This window comes from Episyrphus balteatus, chromosome 3, assembly GCF_945859705.1.
Source record: "Episyrphus balteatus chromosome 3, idEpiBalt1.1, whole genome shotgun sequence".
Lineage (NCBI taxonomy): Eukaryota > Metazoa > Arthropoda > Insecta > Diptera > Syrphidae > Episyrphus > Episyrphus balteatus.
In genome coordinates this window covers 1,880,182-1,899,714 of record NC_079136.1, presented here as the reverse complement: position 1 = coordinate 1,899,714, position 19,533 = coordinate 1,880,182, and the positions used below count along the sequence as shown (strand labels likewise).

Genomic DNA, 19,533 nt, shown 5'->3' with positions numbered 1-19,533 from the left:
TTTTTAACTGGTTTTAAATCATGAATTTTATCTTTTGATCTGATTTTATATAAACATTCCATTAGTTTTTAGTATATCTTTTAATAATAATTTTAAAAGTATATAATTTTTTTACCACACCCAGGAATCGAACTTCGTATCTGCTTGGTGGTAGTCCACCACTCTACCCACTCGGCCATCCTAGTATATTCATTAATGAAATCAAAAACTTAATCAGTTCCAATAGCAAAAAAATGTCCGAGCTAAATTATTCAATGTCAAACCCAAATCATACAAAATTTTGTAATTTCTGTAAAGCTTCTATAAATTCATTAAACAGGCTAATAAGAAAAACAAGCTTTCTTCGTTTAAGTTTCTTTAATAGTATTTAAACAACTTATTAGAAGTTGTTAAACAAGTCCGAACTTCTATAAGCAGTTAAATTCTGAAGCAAGCTCAATACAAGCTGTATACAAAGTAGAACCTGCGAAATTTCAATTTATAGAAGCTGTTGTGCTAGTTGGGACCCCTGTTCTGAAACCTTATCACTGGCAATAAATGTTTTTGAACATCTCTAAAATCCATTTACATAAGTACTTAAAGCAAAATTGCTTTCAAATATCAGAATTTAAAATTCAGAAATTATTGTTTTGAACGAAATTTCTGTAATTTTGATGAGTGTTAAAAGTTACAAAACAGGGGAACTGGTATGTGCTAGTGCTAGAGAGAAAGAGATAGAGTTTCTTATCATTTGCCTGAAATGGAGCTAGGAGTTTCCACGAACACACAAATCGCTTCATTATGAACAGCCCAAAAATGAGATAATTTCGCAAATTATCTCACATCGAATATCGAGTCGAATAGGAAATTATTTCATTTGACATTCGAAATGAGATTAATTGCGAAATTATATTGAAAATGAGTGTCAAACGAAATGAGATAATTTGTATAATTAGGTCTCCAACAGGACAACGAAATACTTGTGGCCAAGCCTTTATCAAGGCTTGGCCACACTGGAAAGTATGCGGTGGCCGTACGGGTAGCGGTAACGATATTTGTATTTAAAAAATTTCACATCTGAACGTTGATGTGTCAGTTTGGATTTTTTTTCATACAAGTACCCATACTGCTACCGCATATACATACATATATATATAATTTTTAAACAAGAAGTAAATGAATTAAAAGGAGGGGTATTCACGATCCGGTGCAACAAAAAGGTGTAAAATTGCTAAATTTTATTTTTTTACTACTACAACTACAACAGACAAATTTTGCACCATCGTATTTTATTTTTGCAATAGGGGTAGGGTATAGCAAAAGTGTAAAAAGAATGTAGTCTTTATATTTGGTTATTTTAGTTTGAGAAAATGTTGCACTTTTATAGGCTTTTCACACCAGACTCAAAAACGCGGTTTATGGCAAAAAGTTTTCAAAAACCTGAAAAGCGTTCACACCCGAATTTACAGGTTTTTGTTTGACGTTTAAAATTTTTTGACATCTAAATGTCAAGTTTTCGATGGGATTTAATTTTTGTTGTTTAAATCAGCTTGAGCTCACAAAATTGGTCAAATAAAATGAACTCTGACAATTTAAATATAATTTTATTTATTTGGTCGTTAAATTGTGTAGTTTTATTTTAATTTCTTCAGGAGAATAATATTTTGGCCGCCCCTCAAATTCTGTAGACATTTTGATGTAAATATGACTGTTTTTTCGGCTGCCTTTGAGCTTTGGCTCCTTTTCAGCCCAAAGTTCCAAAAGGAACTTTTCTTCCTCGATCCCTCATTTGCTCTGCCATTTTCTATAATTAATGAAAGGAATAAAAAAAGAAATTTGATTTATATTATCAAAAAAATCAACAAACCGCATTTGTAAAACAACTAGTTATCTTTGCCTGTCAGTTCTTTTTTTTTTGTCTGCTGTCAGTTCTTTTTTTTTTGTCTGCTGTCAGTTCTCTTTTTTTTTTTGTCTGCTGAATTGTTGCTGAATTCCTCAAAAGGTTTGTTTGGTTATTTCGTTTGGAGTTGAATGTTTTCATTTTCAGGTTTTTGGCGAGTTTAATCAAAAACTTGTGTTTTTCGAAAACTTATGTGGTTTATGAAAAATGTATGGAAAAACTTGTCTTTTGATATAGGTTTTTAGGGTTTTTCGCAAAAACCACGTTTTTGGCTTGGTGTGAAAAGGCTATTACACTTTTACAACGATACAAGACCATTTGCATCGAATCGTGAATACTCCTAGTGAAAAAACCGTCAAAACTGCTCTTGTAGTCAAGAAAAATGCACAGGAGAGTAAAAAGTAAGTGACAAATGAGTGAAAACTCTCCAATTTTGTCCCAGAGCTGCTTACTGAAAAACGAAAAGAAAACAAAATTTTTTGTTCAAAATTTCGTTAAGCTATTTTTGTATGAAAAATTTTGTTTCGCTTCAGCTGCGTTCTAGGGTTAAAGCACTATTCACATGAGAACGACCAACGAATGAACGAAAATTTGTTGATTTTGACATTCTTTTCATTTCACGAAATACCTGTAGATGTCACCACTTTCTTTGAGTTGAGTTTGGTTCTCAACCAGATTCGCAACACAGCCATATGGCTCTAAAAACTGTTCTCTTAAATGTCGCAAGGGGGGGGAACTTATTGTCGCTAGTGTAGATAGAAATGCGTTGAACCATTTTTTTCCAACTTTTGTATGAAAATGAAGAGCAACTGGCAGTCCATATATAATACGTCCATGAGTCTGACAGTTCGTACCAACTAGAATTCTTTTCGCTACGAATAAATTTATTTTCTCAAATTTACTAACATATTGTACTAAAAAGTGAATAAATGCATCAAAAAATCAAGTATAAACTATATTCCTATTGATTTATTGAGAATTTGGTAGGAAATTGGGCTTAAAAATCACTTTTTTCATTCATTCGTTGGTCGTGCTCATGTGAATAGTCCTTAAGTCGAAACACGCATTCAATTTAAGAAAGTCACAACTCCACCTAAGAAAATGTTAGCCCTCTATATGTGAAATGTATAAATAATTGTACTAGATTCAAATTTTATTTTTTTTTTGTGTTTTTTTGTCCGCTTTCCTTCGCTTGACAGATCTATTCATTTCTCGCTTGTTCTTGTTGGAAAAAAAAAAATAAAAGTGAAATGTGTGAAAAAAATCTAAAATATGTTCAAGTGTTTTCATTGTAATTAAAATAATTTAAACAAACTTTCTATTGCTTAGTTTTTATTTATAATAAAGAAAATATTATATTTTCCATTCCTTAATAGTGATTTTGTTCTTTTAATGAAAAACAAATAAACTAGTGCAAGTGGAAGTGAATTTGGTTTTTGGTATTGAAAGAATTCGTCATAACTCGATCTACAAATAAAAATTTCTTTCTATTATTTTTTTTTTCTTCTTCGTAATTAAACTCTCGATTCTCGAATGGATTTGTGTTCTTAATTATATCGAGGTAAAAGTTTATAATTAAAAAAATATAATTTTAAAGTTCTTCCTTCACAGGTAAGTTTTTTTTAAAATGTTTATAAATTTTTTATTTAATCAAAATTCTTCAAGGCTTTTTTATATTTTTGTTTATTTATGTATTTTCTTATAAAAAATATTATATCTACATAAATTATTATTACAAATTAAGTTATTATGCTGTAAATTATTCATTCTTGAATATAAAATAAATAAAAAATAAAAGAAAAAATTAAAACAAAACAATTGACTTTTCACTTCGCGTCTTTTTTCCTTGGGTTTCGATACGACCTTTAATTAAGTTCGAAAAAATACCCACAAAAAAAAGAATGTTTGTTAAACCCACACACAAATAAAATTAAAAAAAAAAAATTAGAGATAACGAAAAATAATAACAAAATTTGGTTTGTTTTTTTGTTTTTTTGCTTGTGTCTTTTTCAGATTCAGATCCAGATCAAGTACGATTTATAAGAAGCCAGAAAAAGAACGCCCAATTGGTCTTCAAGGGATTCATTTACAACAAAAAACTGACCCAAGCCAACGGCCATACAACGTGGCGCTGTATTGATGTCCTCAAATGCCGATGCAAAGCCGTCGTTATAACCAAAAAGAGTGAGTTGGTGGCAGCTCGTCGAACTCACAATCATTCGGATCATTTGAGTCGCATTGGCAATAGACCGTTGTACAACGAGGAAGAGGATTTGGGAGAATATTTTGAAATCAAAGCCGATGATCCAAAGTTGAATGAGATCATAACAGTTTCACATGTTGAATTTGAGAAGAATAATTATAAAATATTTGTACCCTCATTGAAGACAGAAAAGATATAAATTTAGGTTTTTTATAATTTTTTTTTCATCCTTTTTCTGTAGGGAGCTTTTTTTTTTTTCATTATTATCTTTGTTCAAATACATTTATTTAGTTTTTTTTTTTGGAAGATCCAAATAAATAAAAAACAAAAAATATATTCTCGAAAACACAAACAAATAGTATAATTCTTGTTCTGAGATTTGTAACTTGTTGGTTGGAATTCATTGTCGGCACTCAAGTCGAATCTTTTTCTAAGAGAGAATGTATTTCCTCAGTTTTTAGTTATTAGATAAAAGTTAAGCAAGCACCTAAGTTTTCTTCAAGTTACGACTAGCTCAGGTGGAATAAAAGCTTCGTCTTGAGTGATGAATTATGAATTTTGCCCGTAATATTGTTATTACAAAGGAAACACGGTAGATGTATTAACTTAATCTGCCCTTGCGAGGTATCCGTCGGAACCGAAAATTCTCCGATTTCATACGAATCATGCTTCGAGGTGGCTCTCCGAAGGTAAAAAATCTCCGATTCGTACAAAATCTCACAAATTTCTGCTCCGACGGATACTTCGCCAAACCGAATATATTTGTTAATGGAATTAGCGACGTAGTTGAAAAGGTACCTATTTAGCTTTTAAACTGATCACATGAATAAAACTACATCTAAAAGTACCAAAATGTGGTGCATGTGAAGAAGGGATTCCAAGATAGTTTTAGTAGCCATTAACCTCTAAGGTTTCTTATCTTCTTGGTAAATTGCTTTCTTTATAATATTTTAAAATTTCAATAATTAAAGTCTTGAAAAAGACTTTCCTTTTATCTTTTTTAAGACTTCAATTACTGAAATTTTAAAATATTATGTATAAACAAAAGAAAGCAATTTACCAAGAAGCTAAGAAACCTTAGAGTTTAACATATATTTAATATATTTAACTGATATATTAGTCCTGAAGAAGGGTATATAGGATCATTAGAAAAGACCTATAGCCCACAAAACAGAAGAATTTATTTTTCTCAAAAAAGGTCACGCAAGAAGGAACAGTGAAAAGCCAAAGGAAAACAAAATTTTAATCTTCTACACTTATTCGAAGATAGTTTTAGTAGCCATTAACTCGTACATCAACGTACGTCTAAACTGCTGAGTACATAATGGAAGATTCTAGCCATAATTAGATTCTAACAAATTATTTGACTTGCGTACAGTAAACACTTCTTAAGGAGTTTACTTAAAAAATGAAACTAGGGTTTATAGAATGTTGAGGCTATTCTAAGAAATGAAAGGCTGTCAAAGACATGAAATACATTTGGAAATACCCACACACAAAACAGGTATGTATGTTATTTATAAATCAATTCCTCTAAGTTAATAACATTTCTTTTCAGGATGAAATAGCTTCAAACTATCATGATTGCCTATTCCGCTGCACCGAGCCGAGTTTGCCGAGCTTTGTATTTTGTTCCCAAATGTCTTATTCTTTTATCTTACAATATCCTTCGTATGTATAATGTATGTATAATGTATATTTATTTAAAATATCGTCGCTGTAGATCAAATACTTCGTAACCCAGAAAAAAAAAAAACGATTTTAGGGTAATAATGGACTTCTATAGTAAAAGAAAATCCGGATCTATGGAAAAATACCTTGTAAGCCTCGAATCTATAATTTCATAGTTACGCGTAATCAAAACCTAATCATTTATATTGGCGCTCAATGATTCACTTTTAGTTTAAGTCTTCATTAAAATTCTGAAATTTGTGGAGTTTAATGATAATTTAAAAAAAATTATCCTTAAAGGGCGACTTTAAAATTAATGGAGAGAGATTAAATTGGGATATACACAAAATATAGAGATATTTATTAGTTCATGAATAGAAAAAAAAATCGAAAAAAAATAGTCTTATGAATATTTTTACTTTTGCTTCTATTATATCAAAACATGTATTAAAAGATGCGTATTAACGAGTAACTTCTTAATATGATCTTACTTTGGGCTCTACGAGTTTCTAAAGATAAAAATATTTGTTATTATATAATAGCAGGTAGAAGCCCAAAGGTAATTTTCAAATTAAAATGTAAGTACATCCATCCGCAACTTTTAAAACTTGTTACAATAAAATAGAAGCATAAATAACAATGTTCATAAAATCACGGAACGCTCTCATGTACATCATTGTTCAGCAAATACAAAAGGTATGTCGTTAAAGTCCGCATAATACATACATGCATACATAATGCAAAAGCATCAGTTGAAATGGATCCATAAAATGAGACAAGTTTAATGTCAAATGGACTTTCATGAGTGAATAATTCTATGCTAACTCACGTTACTTTCAGAAAAGTTTGTAATCCTTACACCTTACTTTTACAATAAGCTCCTTGAAACTGTAGAATATATTATTTGCTTGGATGAAGCACTTAATAAAGTAGCTCAAAAAGAAAAAAAATGGATTTCTTGTTCGTTAGTTCGATGAAACGAAAGGCATGGTCTGTGAGAGCGAATTTATTGGTTCGAACTGGATCCGGTTTTTAAACAAACATAAACTTCTTTTAATATCTATTTACGGTCCAAATGTTAACTTGTCGTAAAAAAAACTCAAGTAAAAGCGGAAAGAGATGGATCCTGATGCCATGCAAATCTTTGATATTGGGACATGAAGTCTTCATGTTATTCATTAAGTCATGAAGACTCACTTTACAAAAACCTCAAAAGCTTTTAGTATTTTATTTTCCGGTAGGTATAAATTTTTTAATTCGTATAGAATCGGACAAATTTCCGTTCCGACGGATACCTCACTATGGCCAATTGATATAAAACTTACTATTGCGCATAGTAAAAAAAATGATTAACGATTGCATGAAAGGATCTCATGCATGATATCATGATCTGACTAAGGGACCAGTTATAGCTATCATTGAAATCAATCCGGGAAAATTTTTGAATGGATATTTGACTGTGTTGTCTTTTGCTCTAACTAGCCCCTAATGGGTCCAATTTATTGGATGTAAAAAAAAGTTGAGAATGGTTTTAAGGAAATCAAGTTGATTACAAAAAAAAATAAAGGTACTAAAAGAGAAAAAATTCAAAGTTTAAACACATGCGCCTCAAATTAGTTTTATGTGGACACCATGCAATACACTCATTTTCAGAAATCATTTTGGCTTTTTCTAGTTTTTTTTACTTGTACTCACTATTCAGATTATACAAACACATGTAGTCTGACCGGGGAGCTTTGCGATCGATTTCATTTGTTAGAAACATACCTTTATAGCGGGAACTAATTGTTTGCGCATAAATCTTGATCCGAGCTCGTTACCTTGAACTCAAAAAAGAAAATCTATTATAATGCCAAACATTTTTCTTTTGTATTTAAGGCTGGGTTATGCATTCGAAAAAAAAATCGAACAAGCAAACAAAGAGAATGCGAAAAAATGGTTCCCACTAGTTTCTATACCTGTAGTTAACGGCTTGGATGAAATCTAAGGATTTTGATTAAATTTTGTGGGTGTACCACATCAACTAGAGGTGTATTTACTGTAATAAAAACATACATTTTTTTCAACAGATTTCAATCAAAATTTATAGCATTTTGGATTGCCAGTTTCTGACTATAATATTCTCTCTTGTTTTTCTCTTGACCTTATTTTTTGTTTAGGTATTCAATATAACAAAAACAATATTTTCGTTCCTTGATTATAAAGTGTGTAAATTATATTCACAGGGATTATAGACATTTTCGGGATATGAAATCAAATGAATTAAATATTATTCTTATTTAATCATAAATAAATTTTTTAATATAAAATAAATCTAATTTTTTATTATTGATATTTTTTTTTATTAATCTTTCTTTCAATGGTTGTTTTTTTGTACATACGCACTTATTGTTATTTCGTTTTTTGAAATTCATGGGAAGACCTGCATTTGGCATTGTTCAGTTCACATAATAATAAAAAAAGGACGAAGGCAAGTTGATTTATTAAAAAAAAATCTTCTTGAAATATGTGTTTGCATTTATTAAAGAACGCCAAAAGTATAATAATCAACATTAAAAATTCTCAACCTGTGATTATAACAAAATATATTTCATCTCATTATTTTTCTTTAGCAAACAAACTTTTCATCAACAATTTCAATACATTAAATTTATTTTCATTTCAGATACTACACTTTTATTTATCGAGAGCCCTTGGTCAACACCATGTCTAATACTTGACAACAGTTACATGTACAACTGCCACAGCAAGAAAAATGGCAAAGAATACTGGCGATGTCATAATTATTCAAAGAAACGACAATGTGATCGTTGTCGTTCGAGATGTGTCCTTGAAAATGGCAAACTTAAATCATGCACTGGCGGTCCACACAATCATCCACCTCATATGGATAAAATTTCGAAAATGCTTCAACGCAATCGTACAAAATTGAATGTTACAAATATTACAAGGGCACCGTCACAACGTTTAATTATAAAACAGGAACACGCTCAAGTTGTTCATGATTCTATGAGTGATGCAACTAGTTTTTTGTATTTGGAAAAATTGGACAAATTGTAAATTACACTTTCGTTTAATTAAACTGTATAAAAAAAAAACAAAAATAAAATATAGTTATTATTACTATACAAAAAAATAACATTAAATATTAAATGATGTACATTATCACTATCATAAATGTCAATTGTGTTTGTTGGATGTTTTGGAAAATGATGTATGATTTTGAGGAATGATTTTACTTCCGATCTGACTATCATTGGAGTGGTAATTTAATTGGATTTTGCTTGATTGAAGGTATTTATTCATTTATTTTTTTTCTATTTTACTTAAAAAAAGGCGTTTTCATCACCAGAAATAGATATTTTATTTTGCTTTGTTACACCGTAAAATTCAACATCATATCAAATAGTGGAAGCTTAAACTTTATTATACATTTAAGTGAAAAAAATCTTATTATTAGCATATAAGTAAAATATTAACATTTATTTAATATAAAGTTTGGAAGAGGAACATTCTTTAAATTATAAATTAATCTATTATTATAAGAAATAGAAATTTCTCTGAATTTCTTTTTCTCCCTTTTCTCTTTCCTCTTTCTTAAACATATCAAATTCCGTGATCATCGAGGAATTTCCAGGTATTGTCTTAGCTTAACTCTGTATATGGCTGTACTTTTTAATTTAGAGCCTAATAATTCAAAGAAGAAAATTCCATAGATGTAAAGCAAAGACATAAAATCGATCAGAAGTCATTTAATTGGATATTACGTGTATCGAATATGAATGAGATGAAGAGTTTTGATTGATTGGGCAAAAATTTGGTTTATTCCATTGCCATTTGCACTATGTTGAGAAGCAAAGTCAATGTGATACCAAAAATCTTCGTCTTCCTTTTATTACCTAAAACTCTGAGGTCTTCTATTTAAGTATGAGGCTATTAGATTCGCAGACGATAAAAATATTGCATTGGTTTTAAAGTTTGCTCTAGAAATCATTGACGCTTTTTATCATATCGGACTGATTGTTACATAATAGTTTTTTTCTGTGTACCTACGGTACGATATAAACTCATTTGTGTTTGTGTTTGGATAACAGCATTTTTTTACGCATTTTCGAGCGAGAGAATTATCACTCGCCATAAATGTGGAATTAAAAATGTTATGTATTTAAAACATAAAAAAATCGGCTAAATTTTCAAACCCAACGCCTGTTCTTAGCGAAACTTCAATAGTTGGAAAAGCAAACTTTCATACAGCACAATTTGCCGCTAATTCCATTTGACCGAGAGCTTTAGAGTTTGTCTAGTAGTGACAGAACAAAAATTGTATTTCTTACTGACTGTGTTGATAAAGTACTGAAATAAATGGACATACATAAATCCGCTTTTCCAGTCTTTATATCACGTTTAGTTGATAGTTGATACGTACTGAAATTCGATATTTAAAAACCTAATTTATAAAAAAACTGTTTATCTTTTTAATAGAATTTTTCAATTAGATTAAAATTAATAACGGTTGATACCAGTCTCTGTCAAAATTTTTCTTAATTTGGAAATAAGATATCGAAATTTAATTTTTATCAACTACACCGGCACACAAAAAAAAAAGTATCATGAACCAGAAACCAGACCTATCTTTCTATATGTTTTTGGGACCGCTGAATCCGAATTTCAAGTCCGTTTGGCCCTGTCACCCTCCAGTTTTGAGTAATATGCAAAAAACTCAAAAAAAGGTAGTTTTTGGGGTCTTTTTTACACTTTTCTCAAAACTGGAGGGTGACCGGGCAAAACGGACTTGAAATTCGGATTCAGCGGTCCCAAAAACATATAGAAAGATAGGTCTGGTTTCTGGTTCATACAACTTTTTTTTTTGTGTGCTAGCACTGTCGCGACACACAAAAAAAAAAGTTTCATGTACCAGGAAGCAGACCTATCTTTCTATATGTTTTTGGGACCGCTGAATCCGATTTTCAAGTCCGTTTTGCCCGGTCACCCTTCAGTTTTGAGAAAAATGCAAAAAACTCCAAAAAAGTCATAAAAATTCAAACAAAATGCACTCACAGCTCAAAACTGGAGGGTGATGGGGCCAAACGGACTTCAAATTCGGATTCAGCGTGCCCAAAAACATATAGAAAGATAGGTCTGGTTTCTGGTTCATGACACTTTTTTTTTTTGTGTGCCGGTGCTATCAATTGATAGTTTTAAATCGAAATAAGACTGATGATGACGATGATTTTGCTTAAATGGCTCGATATCTTAAACTTTTACCAAATACAAAACAAATGATTTGTTTAATGGTATCGGAAAAACATTTCCCGGAATAAAAATTTTAAAAATCTAGGTTTGCCTTCATCCTATAATATAGGAAAGGGTCGAAACAAGCGATTGATTGTAAAAATTTTACGTGATTTCGGATTAGGTCTTAAAAAGTCTTACTATATCTTGGGTTCAATATTTTCATATGAAGAAGGAGTGCTTTAACCCTTAACTATAGTGGTGAAAATTTGTGGTGTTTTGAAATGATAAAATAAAATACAAAATTGAATTTTTTTATAAATTTTGTTTTTAAGCATCAAAAGATAACAATTTAAAAAAAAATAAAAAAATAAAAAAAAAAAAGAGAAAATTCATTTTCAACGGTTTTTATTAACTTTTTAAAAGTTGATGTGGGTCCCCTGGACCCACCACTATAGTTAAGGGTTAAATATTGCATCTCCTCTCCTAAGGTAATGTTTGATCCATTTATGCAAACCGTGTCTTCGCTAGTAAATCAAAGTCTTATTTGGTTATGTTCCCAGGTATAATATCTTTTTCTACAAAATACAAAGGAGTCATTTTAGGAATTGTGTTTTCAAATCGTAAATCTGAATTTGCACGTGCACTTCTCCTAAAGTCTTTGATCTTATACCGACAACACAGAACCATACAAAAATAAAGGATTTAATTTTCTTAAGAAGTGATCTACTTGTACAAAAAAAAATTATAATGGCATTTAATTCTTTCGAGTTTAGAAAAGTACTCATAAGTACTTTTTACCTGATAACCTGATAAATAATAAATAAAATGAATTCTGTGTTGTGTTATATGAAAACATACAAAATTAACACTAAAAAAACATCATTTGTTTTTCTTGTATTTCTCTTCCAGGTTATGACTATGGTGATTTTCAAAATTTTCCAAACGAACTGAGTGTCTTCTTTGTTCGAAGTCGTTGGGGTCGTAAGCTTTTGGTCTATAATAATTACACATTTACATCGAATAAACGAATTCATGCAACCAATACAACCTATTGGCGTTGCACATTTGCAAGTTCAAGAAAAGAAATACCTTGCGTCGCTCGTTGTACAACTCGAAAAGGAATGATTATAAACTTTTTAGGCCAACACAATCATCCGCCGATGCCACCTAAAGTAGCATCCGATAGACCAGCAGTAGTAACATGCGACTATAATATTGATGATCCTTAATTAAAACAAAAAAAAATCAAACAAAAATTTAAAATCTTTTTTAAACAATAAAAAGAATTAAAATTATAAAATTAAATAAAAATGCAAAAACAAAAACGAAGGCAATAATAAAAATTGTAAGATAATCAAAAATATCATTGTTTTTTTTTTTTTAATTGATCATATACATTGGGGTTGCAATATAAAATAAAAAAAGAAAAATTAACAATTAAAAAAAAGTGAGTTCTTAGATAAATCTAATTTTATTAGATCTCAGAATTCCACTTACATTTATTTGTTTTTCTTTTAGATGACGACATTAAGTTGGATGACGACACAAAGTTAGATGACGACACAAAGTTAGTTGATGACAATCGTGTTAATTATATAACTAGCTTAAAAGGAACCTATCAATTGTGCCTTGACGGATTTCCATATACCAGACATCGTGTTAGAAGTGGTACAATATATTGGCGATGTGTTCAATTTAGGCCACTCAAGTAAGTTAATTTTAAACTATTGTTAAATAATCAAGTATTTCTTTTTTTGTTTATTTATTAGATGCAAAGCACGAGTTCGTACAAATGAAAAAGGAGATCGAGTTAGTATTGTTCAAGAATCACACAATCATGATGTACTTAAGGAACGACGTAAAAAAGGTTCCCTTAAGATTGTTTATGAACTTCGAAAGTTGGAAAATAAAATTAAAAGAGAACGAGATATATTATAGAAATGTTATTATAGAGTACTTATCATCACTTTGTTATAAAAAAAAACTAAAACTTAACATACATTACATTATATTTTTTCATGGAATAATGAATTCTTAATTTTAAATCAACTGTTAAATCTTTCTGATTGAAAGCTGTATGTTGGGGTTGAACTTTTGAAATATATCATTTTAATGCGTGTAAAGAGCTTTTCCATTTCAATGTTGTTTTTTTTTTTCAAATGTGTTTCGATTTCTGAGTTCTATTTCCAAAGAAGCTCATATCATTAAATTTATACATTTTTATCTTCATACTTAGCTCCTTGCATTTGTTTTGTTTTTCAACCCTAATAAAGAAATCATATCTAGATAATAATTTCGTTAATTTTCTTCAATTCACATTTTAAAAAAATGTGACACATACGCCACAGTGTCCTTTCAAGTTTAACCCTAAAAAAAACTTCTATTGATGATCAATAATGACACCAAGTAGTTTACCAACGGTTAAATGGTTTCTGATGATCTAATAGCAATAGTTTTATTTTCCTTGAATGCTTTTCACTGCCCTGCAAAAGTTTGTTTATAAATATTGTATCCAATAGACATGAAAATTTAAGACGCCGAGGTTGGGTATAGTTTAACTTAAATCGGATCGGGACTCGTCAGCTTTTTGTCGTATTTCTTCAAACTTTCAGTTGATATCACCGAATTGAAATTTATTTTGTGGCTTTAACAAGAATTGAAGTAAGTCAAGTAGAATATTGCGATATGATTTAGCTTAGAAGCATCCGGATCTGTCCGGAAGCATACAGAAATCTTCTGAAAGTGTTTAATTGGCACGAAAATGACAGATAGAACGCTTCTGGAAGTATAAATTGCCTTCAACACAAGCCACCTGAACTTAAGTTTTTAATTTTTAGACATCTAACCAAATTACAAATTTTAAGTTCAGTTCGAATTCGATTTTAACTCAAAATCCACTTAAAAAAAATCAAATGCCAAATCCAATTTACAAAACGAAATCACTTCTGAAGACCAAACGCGAGTGATTTTTGAATCGGAGGAGCACGTCTAAGATTTTTATTCCTACGTACTTGGGGTTGCATTTGGCTGGAAGTCTAGTTCCATCTGGATGTAGTGTCAATGTGATGTTTCTACAGGGTCAATCTTAACGACTGCCTATTCCTTTTGTTCGTATAAGTCACAATAGTTCGGACTGTGATGTGCTGATTCGGACACTGTTGAACTCATACAGTTTCCGAATGTGAACTTAGACTTTACTGGTATCGTTGAATAGATGAACTTGAAGTATGTGAGAGAATCGTCGGCTTAGAGCTGGTTTTCGCACTCAATTGCAGGCGAATGACGTCAGACATTCAGAATGTTATAGAGGGAGGGGCCAAGTTTTGATCCTTGGGCAACTATAGGTCAAACAGACTTCATTGTCAATTTGCCATCCTCCACTTGAACAACAAAGTTCGTGGAAGAAAGAAAAGTAGAAGGAAAGAAAAAGGAAGAACGTTCTTGAAGGTTTTAGAAATTCATAGTTTTTTCTTGAAAAGACCATAAACATGTTTAAAATTTTTAGGGTAAGCTAAGTTAATCTCTATCAGTTAAATCGAAAGTTGCGGGTTTTTTACAAAAAAAAAACAGCTTTGACGAGTTCCAAAAATATTGTCAGCGTTAAAAAAAACAACTTGGCATTCCTTAAGAACTCGTCTTGTCTTGTCTTGTTTTCAGAATTCAAATACGCCTATGAAAAAGAATATCGACCACCACCATCAACTTCAACATCATTACTTCAAGAGTTAACTATTACAGATACACATTTAAATTTGCCAGCTACAACTGTTGCAGAGTTCCAGAATTTGGAAAGAGAAATCAATGAAAACTTTACCAAAGAATTTGTTTTTGTAAGTGCATCAAATAATTTTACGTTTAATAGAAATAAATTACTAATTTAAATTTCTTTTTTGTTGTAGGTTAATGAGCTTCGAGAGACGGATGCAACAACGCTTGAAAAGTATATTCGCAAATGCTTACGGAAAATTTTAACAGATGAAGTAGCACGTAGATTTTCATGGCGTGGAAATCTTAAAAACATTCCAGTCAGTACCTATACAGTTTTAAAAATTTTAAAACGTATGTTAGTTTGTCTTTGTTCATTAAGCTAGTTTAGTTTTCTGAGATCTATTTTGATGGAAAAGAAAAAAACTTTGCTTTAATGAGTCTGTTCTGGACTTTTTTTTTTCCTATCCTCTTCTGCTGTACTTTTTTCCCATTAGAAAAAGCACATTCTGTGAGATCTCAGAATCCTAAACTGGTTAAAAATGTGAAACAAAAATTACACATTTGTTCTCTTCATAGACGAAGCAACAATGAAATACCCGACTGGAGGGGTAGACAATATTGAAGCAATCATCAGAAAGTGGTTTCGATATGCAAAAGATCGTTTTAACAAAAGATATAAATATTTTGAAACTTATAAGGCTTCTTAATTTTCGCATAATATTTAGTACCTACATGCTTAGAATATAGTTAGTTTACTAAACTATGCAATATTTATGTAAATTGAATCCTAATATACATATTACCTGTGAAATAAGTAATAGACTTTTTTTAATAAGTTTAAAAAAAAATATTTTATCGTTTTGTAAACTAGAATTTAAACTTTGAGTTGATTTTAAATTTCCATTGTCATTTGTTTTTTGTTATCTTTTCTTTTAACTTAAAGCGTAGTATTGTTTTGAATGAAATGTATGTTTTTAAAATAATTTTGGGGGTGGCCCAAATTGAATGGTCTAAATAACCTTTTTTTTTAATTACATGGAACCCCTTTTAAATCATTTGCTTGGTCATACTCGTGCACCATTTAACTCCAAATCAAAGGATATGTACTTTAAAGTTTTTTTTTTTACACAAAAAAGAGATCGATTCAGGGTTTGGCTTGTGCATGCTACACCCGTATTTAGTTCGTACTCGTATGTCATCTCGATAAATGCCACCAGTATTTTTGACTTGACCTTCTTTTTTTTAGAGCAAAAAAATTTAGAGTGAATTCCAAAAAAAAAGAACTGCCAAGAGTTTTTACAATTTACTTTAAATATGAAAGTGTGGGAAAAATTTACTTCAGGTACGAATACAGCGTGTTGAAATACATAATGATAAGTAGGTCTGGTTAAGAAGTGACCAGAACACTTTTTTTGTAGGCCTAACATTTTTTGAAGTATAAGTTATTCAAAATTCAAAAAATGGATAAAAAAAATTGTATTGAAAAAAAAAAAAAATGCATCAAAAAATGTTATTATAAATAGAAAATTTCTTGAATTAAAAATAAAATTTTAAGACGAGATTAAATATTTTTTTTCATAATTTCGTCGACTTTTTTTTTTACAGTTTTGACTGGTTGACATTAGCTATTTAACGAAGTTAAAACATCAATTTAAAGCTAATATTAGGTCGATCAGTCTTATTTGTAAGGAATTCAACGTAGATCATGGAAAAAATTTAATCCACGCATCTTTAAATTTCATTTTTAATGCAAAAAATTTTGTATTTGCAATAACAATTATCCTAACGTAATTTTTTTTTGTGTAACTTTTTTTTAGATGTAATAACAATATTTATTTGCTATAATAATATGAAAATATTATATGTATCTATAAATGTTCCATTCAATTCTGTTCTAAAAAAATGCATTTTCCTTAGAGTTTCAGCAGCTCAAAAAAAACAAAAAGGTTAAAAAACCACTTAGGCCAGTATGACTTACATATATAATTTTTGGTTTTATTATTTAGTTGTGCAATTTAGGGATATCAAAGTAAATTTCAAGTACCTAATCCAGTTGATACTTTTTTAACTACATAACTAAAAACCTCATTTATACATTTCAAAATATCTGATTAGTTTTACTTATAAAATAAAAGTTCTTACTTTTACTGGGTATCAAGTATATATCGTATTTTATGGAAGATTAAATTGAATCGTTTACTGTGGCGTATGAATAACATTTTCTTTCATTTCAAATTGCTCGATTATGAAGAGTTGGTATCTACAAGCAACTCATTATGTCTAGAAAAGTTTAATGTTTGAGTATAATACTTACATAAATAACGTACATAAGTTATCAAAAAAAGTCTGGAACGTGCTAGGTTTTTGAATGAAAAGGGTAAAAATGATTATGTGTTGAAATTGAACTATTTCGCTTTTAGGGGATTTTTTGTTTAAAGACAAATTGTGGATGAGAAAAAAAGGTTATAAGATGTCTATAAAAAGCTTAAATGCATGTATTCTTTCTACATAGTATTACCATTCATCAACGTGAAGTTTTTATTTATTTATCATATTTATTTTCACTCTCAGTACTTATGTAAAAACAAATAAAATCACTTATTTTTTTTTTGTAAACTAAGGCATTGAAAAATGTAAAACTATTTTAATGAAACAATAAAAAGAATTCATGCACATACGATTTGTTTTGTTTTTTATAAATTTAACATCATAATAAAGTGAAGTTAAGTAGGATTCTTAACCTTCAGTTGACCTCTTGTTTTCAGAAGGTAAACCACCCACCAGACTCATCCCCCGCAAGATAAGACTCTTAAAAAGGGAAGAAAATGAATCAAGATACTATCCATCGACTTCATCAGGATTGGCTGGCCCGTCGATAATGATGTCAGATCCGCATTTAAATCTACCAGCTACAACTGCCGTGGAATTTCAAAATTTGGAACGGGATATTAATGAGGACTTTACCAAAGAATGTATTTTTGTATGTATCTTTTTTTTTCAATTACAAAATCTTTTGAATAATTTTGAAATTTATTTTATAGATCAATGAACTACGAGAAACTGATTCTCCAACTCTAGGAAAATATGTTCGTAAATGTCTGCGTAAAATGATAACAGATGAGGCAGCACGTAAATTTTCATGGCGTGGAAATAGAAAAAACTTTCCTGTCAATACTTATACAGTTTTGAAAATTTTAAAACGTTTGTATTTTTATTTATTTATTAAATTAATGCTGCTAAAATTAATTTTCATTTTGCAGATGAAGCAATTACTAAATTTCCCTTGGCAGTGGGCAGTGATGAAGACGTTGAACCAATTATAAGAAAATGGTTCCAGTATGCAAAAGATCGTTATAATAAGAAAAATAAGAAATATTATGATTAAAGTTATTTTGTTATGTAATGTACATATTTGTACATATATTTTTATATATGGTTTTACGTTAAAAAAATTTTTTTTTTTATATAAATAACATGTTTGTATGCGTACATTATTACTTAAAACATCACATAGTGTTTTGTTAAAATTTAAATTGAATAATAAAAATTTAGTTGAATTTTATATTAAATTTGTCAATAAATAGATTTTTATATAGTTTATATGGTAGACTTGGCTATAAAATGCTTAGATATTATACCTAAGATTGTGTTCTTTCGAAAACCCAATGTGAGATTTATAGATGATGTTTCTCTAAATTAGTGAAATACTTTTTAAATTTAGTTTTCTCTGGAATATCGAATATTTACTAAGAAACATTCGATATTCCAGAGAAAACTAAATTTAAAGCAACAATCTCCCATCCTTGAGTATTCGAAAATGCTTCTTTTAAAAAATTTTAATTATTTCAGCTCAAAATATTCACTTCATGTCTGTCATGTCATTCATCATGTCTGTACGACATCGACATCTAAGAACAGAACTGGAATTTTCGAATGCAATCAGATTTCAAAAAACAAAAAAAAAAAAAAAACAAAAAAACGAATGAATCCAATTTATTGCACACAAAAATCAATCTCACCTACATATAAGTCCTGTAAGTTTGAAATATATTGTTTTCAAGATCTCAAAAATTCGTAAAAATAAAAACCACTACAAATTTTTTTAAAAATTCATATTTCAAACTTAGGGCCCTAGAAAGTTTCACAGCATAATAAATATCATAAAATTTTGCCTTACCTATAGAAACCACATTGCCGAAGGTTTACCCTTTTGCAATGTTTGAAAAAAAAAACATTTACTGAGTATTTAATTTTTTTTTAGAATTTTTTCAACACTTCTGTCATTTTTCTTACAAATTTATCTACGGGTTAAAATAAAATTCAACTTTACGACGGCGCCGACACGTACCGTTTAGAAAATAAGTTCTTTTTACCATCTCATTTTACCCCTGTTTACCCTATTTAATGATTGCATCTCTACAAATCCTTTCTTAGTCTTCACGTATAGGATATAACACCTTTCATATAAGCAATTGTAGATTTTTATATACATATATAATAGTTTAAGCTGTACGTTGATTATGAATAAATCTGTTAAGAGGAAATTGCGATCCATACCATACTGCTAACGAAAAATGGAACATGAGGTTGAGCCATATGTTTTTTCGTGTATGCAGCCGGGGTTCATGGATTTATAAGAAATTATCACGTCATAAATAAATAAGGATATAAATGTATGTGCCGTTATCCTCGAAGAGGTTAAGATCACTTTTAAAAATTGAGCACATCAACTACTATTCTAGATCCGATCATTTAAATGCATTTATTTCAGAACTACAAAAATACGCTCTGATGATTTTATATATAGGAATTTTAAACAGCTTTTGTTATAAGAATT

The 19,533-nt window shown here is 29.7% G+C and overlaps 1 protein-coding gene across 4 annotated transcripts in view; it reads left to right on the top strand.

Moving 5' to 3' along the window:
• LOC129915362 (ELMO domain-containing protein F-like) overlaps positions 1 to 19,533 on the top strand; it is a 143,043-nt gene that overhangs the window by 19,513 nt on the left and 103,997 nt on the right. The window lies entirely within an intron of this gene.